This window comes from Triticum aestivum, chromosome 7B, assembly GCF_018294505.1.
Source record: "Triticum aestivum cultivar Chinese Spring chromosome 7B, IWGSC CS RefSeq v2.1, whole genome shotgun sequence".
Lineage (NCBI taxonomy): Eukaryota > Viridiplantae > Streptophyta > Magnoliopsida > Poales > Poaceae > Triticum > Triticum aestivum.
Genome location: NC_057813.1, coordinates 357,835,124 through 357,847,732, shown reverse-complemented (window position 1 = coordinate 357,847,732; position 12,609 = coordinate 357,835,124).

Below are 12,609 nucleotides of genomic sequence, written 5' to 3'. Positions count from 1 at the left end.
TCCCATCTCTCCCCATTCTGCTTGCTTCTCCTCCCTTGCTCCGCTACTTGTAGTGTCCTTCATGGCACCCGTGAAGAGGTTTTTGGCCGAGGAGAAGGGGAAGGCTCGCCAGGAAGGGCCTGGCTCTCCTTCGCCCAAGCGAGGCCGCGGTCGTCCTCGCAAGCATCCCGCGACCTCTGTTGTGGCTTCCCATGGTCATGGCGGTGGCCCTTCACGCGGTGGTGGCCACCCATGTCGAGGCAGCCCGGTTGGCGGGAGAAGGCGAGCAGCGGCTACGCGGCCTCCCCGGTCGCGCTTTCACTCAGCGGAGGTGCTGCCGGAGTTTGTCGTGTGGTCGGATAACCCGGCCAGCAATTGGCTTTAGCTTCCTTGTTCTTTCGTCGGTGAGCTGTTGGCCGCTGGCCCAGGCGGGCTCTGGCTGCAGGCGGACAGCTGCTGCAGCAGGGCCTTCTGGGTCAAGGTGGAGATCTCCATCGCCGGCAACGCAGCCCTGGCCTAGGGCTGGCAGACGTTTGCCCGTGCGCGCAGTCTGGGCAAGCGGTGCACCCTCCACTTCAAGTATGACGGTGACGCGACCCTCTACGTGAGCGTGTTCAGAGAAGATGGCCGCCGTGTTTGGTGCTGCCCTGAAGACAACGACGACGATGAGGTGCTCGGTCTTGGCGACGGTCGTGATGAGGGCGAAGGCGAACTCGCTCCTGGTGGCGACTGCATCTCATCAAGCTTCAGCGGCTCCTCCTCCGGCGATAGCTCCTCCAGCGGTGGCTATGATCAACCACCATGCCGCCGTGCCCGTATTGAGGGCGGCGGCGGGTCGTCCCATCGCCGCGCTCCAGTGAAGCGTGAGGCGGAGTCTGACTGAGCTCGGGAGGATGCCACGGATCCCTCCTCGCGAGCTGTTGCAAGGCGCGTGCCGCTTTGCTATGTTTTCCTTCTTTTCCTGCATCGAGAGAGAGAAGTATGGGGCCCCGTGGGGGCGTGCAACAGACTATGATTTCCTAGTTATCGTGTTGCATTTATTGTTCATGTGCTGTGTTATGGTGTCGTTGTTATGCGTATGCGCGTAGGAACAACTTAGCTTGGCATGTTTGAAGTAGTTTTAGTCTCGCGAGGTGTCTGCTTCAGGCCTCGCCGAGTGCCTTAAGAGCTGCAAAAAATTTGTTGGGAGAATCATTTCCGAACCTTGGTCGTGAGGGTTGCTGGCCATGGCCCGGCGCTTCGTGTCGCGATGCTCGAGGGGCACAGACTGGGAGGGGTGCTCCCACTACGAACTCGAACGAGAGGGCCTCGCAAAAACCAGGAGAGGAAGGGCTCGCGAGGGCACCCGTGCAGCCCCATCGTGAGGCTTGCGAGAGAGAGAGACAGAGCGAGTCAGACAAAGAGCTGAAAACAGAAAATGAGGGTGGAATACAATGGACAGAACCAACAAAGAACACCAGAAGCGACTTTAATCAAGGTTCAAACAAGGAAGAGCGAGCCAACTGCGGAAAGCAAATGAAAAGCTACGTCCGGCACCTAGTCTAGTCTTCGACGTCTTCTCACTAGCGCGGAGCTAAGTGCTGCCATTGGGCGTGGGCGGCAGCCCCCGAGGCCCAAGGGCGGCACTCCGGAGACTCCGGGGCATGTACAGCCCCACTCATTATTACGTGAGAGTGTCACGGACGGCGAGCTTCACAGGCACCGGGCCTTCTTCACAGGCACCGGGCCATTCTTTGGGCGGGGAGCTTCACAGGCACCAGGCCTTCTTCACAGGCAATTGGCCTTTCTTTAGGGGTAAAACTTCTGGAGGTGCTGGACGTTCCAGGAGTTCGGGATGGGCACCCCATCCTGAGTCTCCAGGTGCGCGGCGCCAGGCCTGGAAACATGAACGACCTTGACCGGGGCCTCCCACATGGGCGAGAGCTTATGCATCCCTTCCCTGGAGAGCACCCGCCTGAGTACGAGGTCACCTACCTCGAGCGTCCTGGGGCGTATGTTGCGATAGTGATACCGCCGCATCGCCTGCTGGTATCTTGTCGCCCGTAGCGTGGCTTCACGGCGGCGTTCCTCCCCCAGCACGAGGTCCATCCCCCGCATGGCGTCCTGCTGCGCCTCTTCAAACGCCAGGACCTGCGCAGAGTGACGCTTGACCTCGTGAGGGAGAACCGCCTCTACTCCGTAGACGAGGAAGAACGGGGTCTCGCCAGTTGGCTTGGTGGCGGTAGTGCGGATGGACCGCAACACGGACTGGACCTCGTCGTACCAGCCCTTGCCGCAGGCCTCCAGCTTCTTCTTGAAGGTCCTGGTCTTGAGACCTCTCAGGACCTCCGCGTAGGCGCGTTCGGCCCGGCCGTTGCTCCGAGGGTGCGCCATTGAAGCGTAGCATATTTGCGTTTCAAGGTTCACACAATATGTTTTGAAGAGATTGTTGGTGAACTGCGAACCGTTGTCGGTGATGATGCGGTTAGGGACCCCAAACCGGATCGCGAGGCCCTTGATGAACTTGAGCGCAGAACCGGCTGGGATGGTGCGGACGGCTTCCATTTCTGCCCACTTGGTGAACTTGTTGATGGCGACGTAGAGGTGCGGTAGCCCCCAGGTGCTCGAGGGAACGAGCCCAAGATATCCAGCCGCCAAACGGCAAACGACCACGAGAGCGGGATGGTCTGCAGGCCCTGAGCTGGCTGATGGATCTGCTTGGCATGGAATTGGCAGGCTTCGCAGGACTTCACCAGCTCGATCACGTCGTTGAGTGCTGTAGGCCAGTAGAAACCGCTACAAAATGCCTTGCCGATGAGGGTCCGTGACGACAAGTGGTGCCCACAATCTCCACAGTGTATGCCGGCCAACAGCTCCTTCCCCTGTTCCCTGGAGATGCAACGTAGGGAAACGTCATTTGGCCGTTTCCGGTATAACTCACCGTCTTGGATGCAGTAGGCCGTGGCCTGCCGGGCCACGCGTTCCGCGTCCTCCTCTTTCTCCGGCAGCGCCCCTTGCGTCAGGTATTCCTTGAATTTCGTGATCCAGCATCCCTCCTGAGGCTCTAGCACCAAGAGTAGGCGCGCTCCTGAGGTCGGGCCACAGGCCGGGGCTCCTTTGGCAGGTGGCTGAGGGAGCTCTTCCCATGGTTGTGCCGTGCTGAAAGTGATGGTGCTGCTAACGGCTTAAAAAATCATTCCTCGAAAACGCAAAGCTCCTGAGGCAGCCGTCTGGATGCCCTCCTAGCAATGTCATCAGCCTCTTGGTTGGTGCCGCGGGGCACATGTTGTAATTCCAACCCCCAGAATTTCTTCTCCATCTTGTGTACTTCCGCAAGATATGCTTCCATGTGCTCGTCCTTTGGCTCATATTTCTTGTTGGAGAAGTTGATGAGGAGTTGTGAATCACCCTTGATGATGAGGCGCTTCACTCCCAGTGCTGTTGCAGCTTTCAGTCCTGCTATGAGGCCCTCATATTCTGCTATGTTGTTGGAGAGCTTCTCGCCCTGCAGGAAACAGAGATGTACAACATAGTAGAGCTTGTCTTGAGTGGGGGATATAAGCACTGCTCCAGCCCCCGCTCCCTGCCGCGAGAATGCACCATCGAACTACATGACCCAGCCATCTGGTGCCTCACTTCCTGGGGAGAGGGACCGATCCTCGCCCACCTTGAGCCCGGGTGCCTCTGTCCATTCTGCCACAAAATCAGCAAGCGTGGCTCCCTTGACGACCCTGGTTGTGCTGAACTCCAATTGAAATGCATGTAGCTCGATGTTGTATTCGGCGACCCTTCCAGCGGAGTTGGGGCTCCTGAGTACCCTTTCCAATCAGTAGGCCGAGACGACCTTGATGGGGTGACCTTGAAAGTACTGCCGCAGCTTACGCGAGGCCACGAAGAGCGTGATTAAGAGCTTCTGAGGCATGGGGTATCATGACCTTGCATCCCGCAACATCTTGCTAACGAAGTACACCGGATGCTCGAGTGGGTGTGCTGACGTGGCCTGTGGCTTCCCGAGGTTGAGGCGTTTCCTAAGACGATGGAGCCCCAAGCGCCTGGTCGCTTGGTGTGGACTCTTCAGCCCTGGGGGCACCTTCCTGCTGAGCTTGGTCCCCTGCTGCCATTGTCGTGGTCCACGCGAGGCCTTCTTGGTCTTGTGTCACCATGGCTGAGGCTGTGGCTGGGCGTGATGCGGCCTTAGCATGGCGTTCCTCCTGAACCGTCACCAGGGCTGCGCTGACAGAGTAGGGAGTGGCGGCGAGGTAGAGCACCAGGGACTCGAGAGGGCGCGGTGCCACCATCACCGGAGGGCTAGTCAGATATTTCTTTAGGTCTTGAAACGCTTGGTCGGCCTCCTATGTCCACTCAAACGAGCCCTTCTTCTTCATGAGCTTGTAGAACAGCAGGGCACGCTCCCCCAGCTTGGAGATGAAGCGTCCTAACGCAGTCACGTGAACGGCGAGCTTCTGCATTTCTCTGAGGGTTTGTGGTGGACTCATGTCTTCGATTGCCTTGACCTTCTCTGGGTTGGCCTCGATCCCCCTGTGGGACACGAGGAAGCTCAATAGCTTGCCGGAAGGGACACCGAATACACACTTCTCCGGTTTGAGTCGCAGTTCCACTTGGCGGAGGCTCGTGAAGGTCTCTTCCAAATCCTGGATCATGGTCCTTGCCTCCCGAGATTTCACCACAATGTCGTCAACGTAAGCCTCGGTGTTTTTCCCAAGCTACCGGCCTAAGGCAATGTGCATCAGCCGCTGGAAGGTCACGCCCGTGTTGCGCAACCCGAACGGCATGCAAGGGTAGCAGTACAATCTACATGGGGTCAGGAAGGCTGTCTTCTCCACGTCTTCCACCGCCATCTTGATTTGGTGTGTCACAGCCCTAGATTATTGATTGTATTAGTTGCATCATAGAGCACTCATGAATCATGTCTAAATTTCTGAAACTTGAACTGAGAAAATTAGAAAGCCTCAAAACTTTTAAAAGAAGGGCAAGAACCCTTCAAATTGCATTCAGTGATTCCCAAATACCCTAAACATCATTTTGATAATTTTGGCAAGAGATATATATCAAACCAAAATTCTAGAACATATTTTGGAATATTTTGGGACATTGAATTTAAATCATATTCTATTTGAATTTGGAATTATATTCATAATATATAATGAATATATTTTCCAATGCCCTGAGATATTTTATGTATATGTGGAGAAGTCCATTAAGTGACTTAAAAATATCCAGGGGAGTTTTGGCACTGTTTTCAAATTTGTTTGAATTTGTATTCAGTGGCACTTAAATAAAACAAAATAGAAGAAAAATAAAAAAAGAGCAGAAGACCTACCTGTCGCTTACCTGTCCAGCCTGGCCGGCCTGCTACTGTGCGGCCCAGCCCACAGCGTCGTGCCAGTCACCCTCAACCTCCTCCCACGAAGATGAGAGGCGCATGGCCACCAGGCGCGAGCACGCGCCCCGCCACCTCCTGCTTCCTGTCGCTGCCCCGACGCGCCCAGACGACGCCACGACACCCTGGACCCCTCTTGCTTTCTCCCTCGCCCTCATCCCCTTCCCTGGAGCCCTATATCTCACCACCGAGTGAGGCTCGTCGCCACCGATGCCGTCCATCGCGGCCACCGGCCACCCCACGCCTCGCCGACGCGCCAAGAAGCTCCGCCTCGCCCCCTTCTTCCTCCTCACTGAGCCACTCGGTTCCAAAAGGCCCTGGACGCCGCTAGCACCGCCGTTCCTCTCATCGGTTGCCGTGGATCGTCGCCGTCAATTCGGGAGCTACAGAGCGTGCCCGACCTTGCCCTCGTGCTCGTTGGCCCGCTGTGAGCTCCTGCGTCGTTTACCTCCCTCCCCTACCTCATTTGCACGCTCTAGCCGCGATCCCCACCGTACCCGCAAGCTCTGCCGCGTGTGGTCGCCGCCGGCGTAGCTGATGTGGCTCCATCATTAGGGGCTAATCACCTCCAGTTAGCCCCTAACAGACACTGACAGTGGGCCCCGGGGCCCTGCTAATTTTAGTTATGTTTTAATTGAACCTAGTTACCACTGTGCCATTAACACTCGGGCCCCACGGGTCAGGTTTGACCTGGACCGGCTCTGTTGACCTGATGACGTCACAGTGACATAGTGTTGGCGCAGTTAACAATTTTCTGGATTAAAAATAATCCAGGAAATTCCAAAAAGTGCTTTAAACTTTTAAAAATCATATAAATTCAACCGTAACTCCAAATGAAATAATTTATATATGAAAAATGATCAGAAAAATCCAATCTATCCATCTGTATCATTTTCATGCATGTTAGGACAACTTATAGCGGCTGTTTAGGACAAATCATATAAATGGCATTTAAATCTTCACATATGGAGTTTGAATTTGAATCTTTAATTCAAACCAACTCCATTTAACCTGCTGCTAGTTGCATTAGCTCAAACCACAGCATATTGCCATCTCATGATCATGCATTATATTGTGCATTGAATTGATTGTGTTGTTCCTTGTTTGCCGGTGTTTGTCCCCTCTAGATAGACGTGGTTCCAACGATGAGTTTGATGACACCGATGAAGAACTATACTATCTTCAGAAGTGCCAGGCAAGCGAAACCCCCTTGTTCATTCCGATACAATCCCACTCTCTCGCTCCTGCTCTCTTTTATAGCATTAGGACAACAACGATTCAACTGTTACATGCTGCAGTAGTTGAACCCTTTTCCTTTGCATGACCTGTCATTGCCATAGTAAATAGATGAAACCCACTAGCATGAGTAGGATTTGTTCGAGCCCTGATGTGCCTACTCATTCATGCTTGTTTGTCATGCCTACTACTTCTTAGAGTTGAGTCAGGTCTGATTCATCGGGGATGAATTGGAATGGGGATGAACATGTCCTACTGTGTGTGAGCTAAGCATGTGAACACGATTTGGTAAAGGTAGCAGTGAGAGGCCATGTAGGAGTACATGGTGGGTTGTCTCATTGAAACCATCCTCAGGAACTGAGTTCTGTGTTTGTAATCCATGAACAGTTACTACCACACATTGGGTTCCGGTAACTCGACCCCTCTCGACTTATTAATCAACATCATCTCTGTCCAGGAGTTGCAACTAGATTCTGGTGTTTTTAGGTAGTGTTAGTAGTCTACCAAGTGGCACCGGGTATAGGTTGGCTTGGGACAGACTAGGCACCGTGGCACGGTGTACCAAGCGTAGATCCATCCATCGAGGTGGGCTTGGGAACCCTGCACACATCGTTTGGGGCCGTGAGCGACTCCCCAGCCGAATCTCCTTGCGGATGGAACCCGAATAGGCGATAAACCTGGACTAGAGACTTGTGTGGTTAGTCAGGTCGTGGCCAACGCCCTCGCCAGGCTTCCGCTTGAAGGTTGCCGAGATACACGACGTGTACATGGTGGTAAGTGGCGAGAGCGTGTGTGAAGAAGTACAACCCTGCAGGGTTAACATCATCTATTCGAATAGCCATGTCCGCGGTAGAGGACTTCTGGGTTGCCTGTACAGTTCATAGACAAGTGAAAGTGGATACTCTAAAATACGCAAGATAAGCGTGAGTGCTATGGATGGCGTTCTCGTAGGGAGACGGGAGCGGATCCATAGTGGTGTATTGATATGGTGAATATGTGGACTCGTGTGCGCCACCTAAAATAGTTACTTGCAGTCCTAGTTCAGGATAGCCACCGAGTCAAAGTTGGCTTGCTGCAGTTAAACCCTACCATCCCTTTGTTGATAATGATGTATATGTAGCTAGTTCTGATGTAAGTCTTGCTAGGTACCTTTCTACTCATGTTTGCTTAATTTATGTTTTTGCAGAGAGACTTCAGTCTCGCTAGTAGTTCTGTGTGGACTTTGACGTTTAGCTTGTTACCTCAGCTACGATCTTGTGCCCTCTAGAGGGTCTTGTAGATAGTCAGGCTTCTCAGCCATTTTCTTTTGTAGTGTCTGTACTCATACATGTTAAGCTTCCGTTTGTGCTTTGACTTGTATGCTCTGAATATTGGGTCATGAGACCCATGTTTGTAATATCTCGCTCCTCGGAGCCTATTGAATAAAATACTTGAGTTGTAGAGTCATATTGTGATGCCATGTTGTATTTGCACATATCGAGCATACTGTGTGTATGTTATTGAAATGCTTGGTATGTGTGGGACCTGACTATCTAGTTGTTTATCCTTGGTAGCCTCTCTTACCGGGAAATGTCTCCTAGTGCTTCCACTGAGCCTTGGTAGCTTGCTACTTCTTCGGAACACTTAGGCTGGCCGGCATGTGTCCTTCTTCGTTCCTTTGTCTGTCCCTTCGGGGAAATGTCACGCGGTGTTTACCGGAGTCCTGTTAGCCCGCTACAGCCCGGTTTACCGAAGTCCTGCTAGCCTAGTTGCTATAGCCCGGATTCACTCGCTGATGACCGACACGTTCGTTGCTGGGTCATGTATGCCTGTCCCTGTAAGTTAGTGCCACTTTGGGTTCACGACTAGCCATGTCAGGCCGGGCTCCTTGTCATATGGTTGCTAGCGACACTATCATATACATGTGCCAAAAGGCGCAAACGGTGCCGGGCCTGGTAAGGCGACACCCGTGGGGATACCGTGCATGAGGCTGCAAAGTGATATGAGGTGTTACATGCTAGGTTAGTGTGGCATTGAGTCGGGGTCCTGACAGCTTTGGTATCAGAGGCTGACTGCCTGTAGGATTACCAAGCCAAACTTGTCAAAGTCGAGTCTAGAAATTCTTTAGTTATATAAGGGAATTGATTGTGGATGGGAACGTACAACTCTTTTACTCCTTTTACCTCATGCCCTCTGATCCGAGTCATCTTATCTTTCCTACGGGGTTAAGGAACTAGGCCTTCTCTTCTTTCTATTAGGATCATGTGTTACTAATTCGTAGATTTATAGAATTCATAGATTTAAGTCTCTGCTCAATTCCTACTACCTTCGTGTATTCATAGTTGATCCCAGAACCTTGATATTATGATGATCGAGTGGTTATGCCACCATTTGCAAGATGTCTTAAATCTTTTCGAGCATTTACAGCAGTTATGCTATCCGAGTCATCCCATGTTTCTAAATAGTCCGATGCATTTGCAAATCCCTTCTTCCCGTTCCCGCCGTCCCTTTGGGCCAGATTAACCACACTAACTAGTGTGTTGAGGTACTTCATTGCCTCAGCATTTATGTTGGAGCTACTATTATGACCCTAGGTGTCTAGAGTATCACCTAGCAATCCAGCCATGTTTTGTGTCCCGATGTGATGATTCCGGCCACCATCATTCTCGAAAGCATCCCGTGATGCCACTTAGTTAATAGGCATTCCACTCCTGGGTTTTGAACCTGAGATTTTCCTACTTACTTCACGTTGTTAGTGTTTGCTAGTTCCTTTATGTTAGTAGTAACCTTTGTGATAGTCCTCGGGGGTCTGTGGTATATCGTTCTTCCAATACCATGAACCATTATGGAAGAAGTTCTTTGAACCAAAATATCACAACCAGAGTGCTCTTGATGAGTTCTCCATTCTGCATTGTGAATCTGCTAGTCCTACCTTTCTGCATGGATTATCTGGAAGAAATATGTTGAACTTGTTTGACATACTAAATCTATGCATCCACAACTCAGAAAATCATATGTTCTTTTGAGTTGTCCCTCTTTAACTATTCTCTGGCCCTCGTCTATCAATTGATAGTCAAGAGTATGTGTGCATTCGATCATCGTGCCTATTACCCTTGTGGTCCATCAAGCCATTCTATTCCAGAATGACTAGGGAGAAACAAACTCCAGTACCTCATCCATATCCAGGATTGGGTCAAAGCAGTCATGTTCCGCAGATCAAGTTGCAATCCAGCTTCTGGTCTGTTCTACCTTGAAGTATTACCATCTTTATATCAGGAATGTCATGGGAATTGCACACCATCCTATGAACTTTTGATACAGTGATACTTCTCGCACTCATTATTCGTTTCTCGGTTCCTGTGTTGTTGTAACCAGAATGCCGACAAGTGAACCATGATGTGTGAATTCAATACTCCTAGCAACCTTGTTGCTTGGTAGTTAATGGACAATAATTTCATTCTTAGCGTGTTGGTTCTTGAATCATCGTTCTAAGATAGATTGTGCTACCTAGTACTTATTTCCGGTGCACTCCTCGATCAATGAGTTAGGATTGTGTCTATCCTCGCTCTTGTGATCATATCGTCTTGCCCTGAAAAGCAAGTTTGTTCGCGAGCTTAGTAACATATCGACGGTTCGTGATTTTCCGCATATCTTCTCAAAAGTATCACCAGGTTGTCACGTGACTGCTATGTTGAGCTCGTGATCAAGTTGGTATTCTTGTAAACCATCCTTTCTCCAAGAATCCGTGTCGGATACCCTGAGCAAGTTGGTTAAGCTAAACAACAACTTGGAGAGTTGGAAGATAATAGCTTGTCCGACTCAGTTCATTCCAAAGGGTTATCTTTGTGTGTGTGTGTTGAAGAAAGATGATATCTTCATTGACTGATCCTCGTGGTCAATTGTTGGATCTATTTTATTATCGAAAACTTTGATTTGAGTATGGGCTATCATCAAATCAATTCAGAACCAATGATGTTCGTAATGTTGTCTTACTCGTGGTTGTTTCCTTGAGCATACACCATTATATCTTTTGGTCTAACCAATGCTATCACCTTGCTCACATAATTGTGGTATTCCATCCATATGGAAATCTCGATGAGTTTTTGTTGAGTCCATCAGTGGCATTTTGTCTTCTCCATGATTCATGTTGATATTAAGCTAGTGCTGGAAACTTTATAAGTATTATCTTCATGTCCCATTAATGAAGCATATATATGTTGGATGAAAAAGTGACATCCTCTAATTCATGTGCATTTGGTGCAAGTTGCCGTCGTGAATTTGGGAAAGTTAGTTTTGCTTCCTTTGGAATCATCCCAAGTCAGTCATGCATATGTGTGAAGTATTATGTGGTCTGGAGACTTGCAACCTTCATTCTATATGTATCCTTAGCACACCAAGCCACTGATTGAATTGTTCAAGATAAAGAAGTCTGTTCTAAAGTGAATACTTTAGACTTCCGTGCGGAGACTCTGATATCATTAATGATTGTTCCCCACCTGAACTCGGTAGTGTTTTATTATAAGACTACTATGTGGCCATGCTTGTCCGGGACAACATGTTCACATGTGTGTAGAAGAACCAGCTCATGTTTTGGAGCTTGCTATCGTAGTTCATTCCCCGAGAATCGTGCAATGTCATCTCGTCGATTTGTGTTGCAAACTTTCATTTTTCTTTCTAGACTTGAAGAGTCTAGAATTTCCTGACACCAACCAGATCTGAATCTCAGGCAGATGTAATGGTTGGAACATTTCCCAAGAACTATAATTTTGGTCTCTCTATAACTGATAAAGTGGATGTCGTGGCCAACACACCAGCCGGAAGATCTGTTATTATAGTAACTTGATTGAGAAAGTTGGCCACCTCCCCATAAGGATTTTGTAGGATTTACTCCAACAATTGTTCCTTATCGATTCTTGAGCTCCCGAAGTCTGACCTTTACTTGATGTTCTAGATACCAAACCATTTCAATGAATGGGTTACGCTAGCACATCAAGGAGAACATTGGAAGCAGAGTGCTAAATATTTCTCGGTCAATCACCCGTATTTTGATCCCTTGGCCTCGCTAAGGTGAAATCTGATAAGGTGTTATCTTCCTTTGCATCCGCATCGTCCATCACCATTCATCATGGTAGTATTTTGTGTTGCCGGGATCCTTATCACGGATGTTGGTAAGACCTTGATGAATATGGAAATGCTCAAGTTCTTGAGAGCAAGCTCAGTCACTGGGTTATATCCTCGGTAACAATTGAATGTGCCTTCCATTGCCGAGTTGTATCAAAACCCTAGCTCTCGTTTCAAACTAGGTATGCCATTTCTTAGAACTGCTTCAATCGGTCGTTTGTGAATTGCCTTAGCCTGGTATCAAGAGTTTCAATGATCCTTTCCGATAGAGTTTCTCTTTGATGTCATCGTGTTGGATGAAGATCTTGAAAGGAAAGACGTCAAGATCAATATGAAGCAATGAATCAACATCTTTGAGAAGGACAGTTGGATTGTGAAGATCGTATTAGCTTTGTGTCCCCTCTGTCTTCTTACCTCACATCTTGAATCTCGGGACGAGATTCCTGTTTAGTGGGGGTGAGTTGTCACAGCCCTAGATTATTGCTTGTATTAGTTGCATCATAGAGCACTCATGAATCATGTCTAAATTTCTAAAACTTGAACTGAGGAAATTAGAAAGCCTCAAAACTTTTAAAAGAAGGGCAAGAACCCTTCAAATTGTATTCAGTGATTCCAAAATGCTCTAAAATCATTTTGGTAATTTTGGCAAGAGATATATATCAAACCAAAATTCTAGAACATTTTTGGAATATTTTGGGACATTGAACTTAAATCATATTCTATTTGAATTTGGAATTATATTCATAATATATAATGAATATATTTCCAATGCCCTGAGATATTTTACGTATATGTGGAGAAGTCCATTAAGTCACTTAAAAATATCCAGGGGAGTTTTGGCACTGCTTTCAAATTTGTTTGAATTTGTATTTAGTGGCAATTAAATAAAACAAAACAGAAGAAAAATTAAAAAA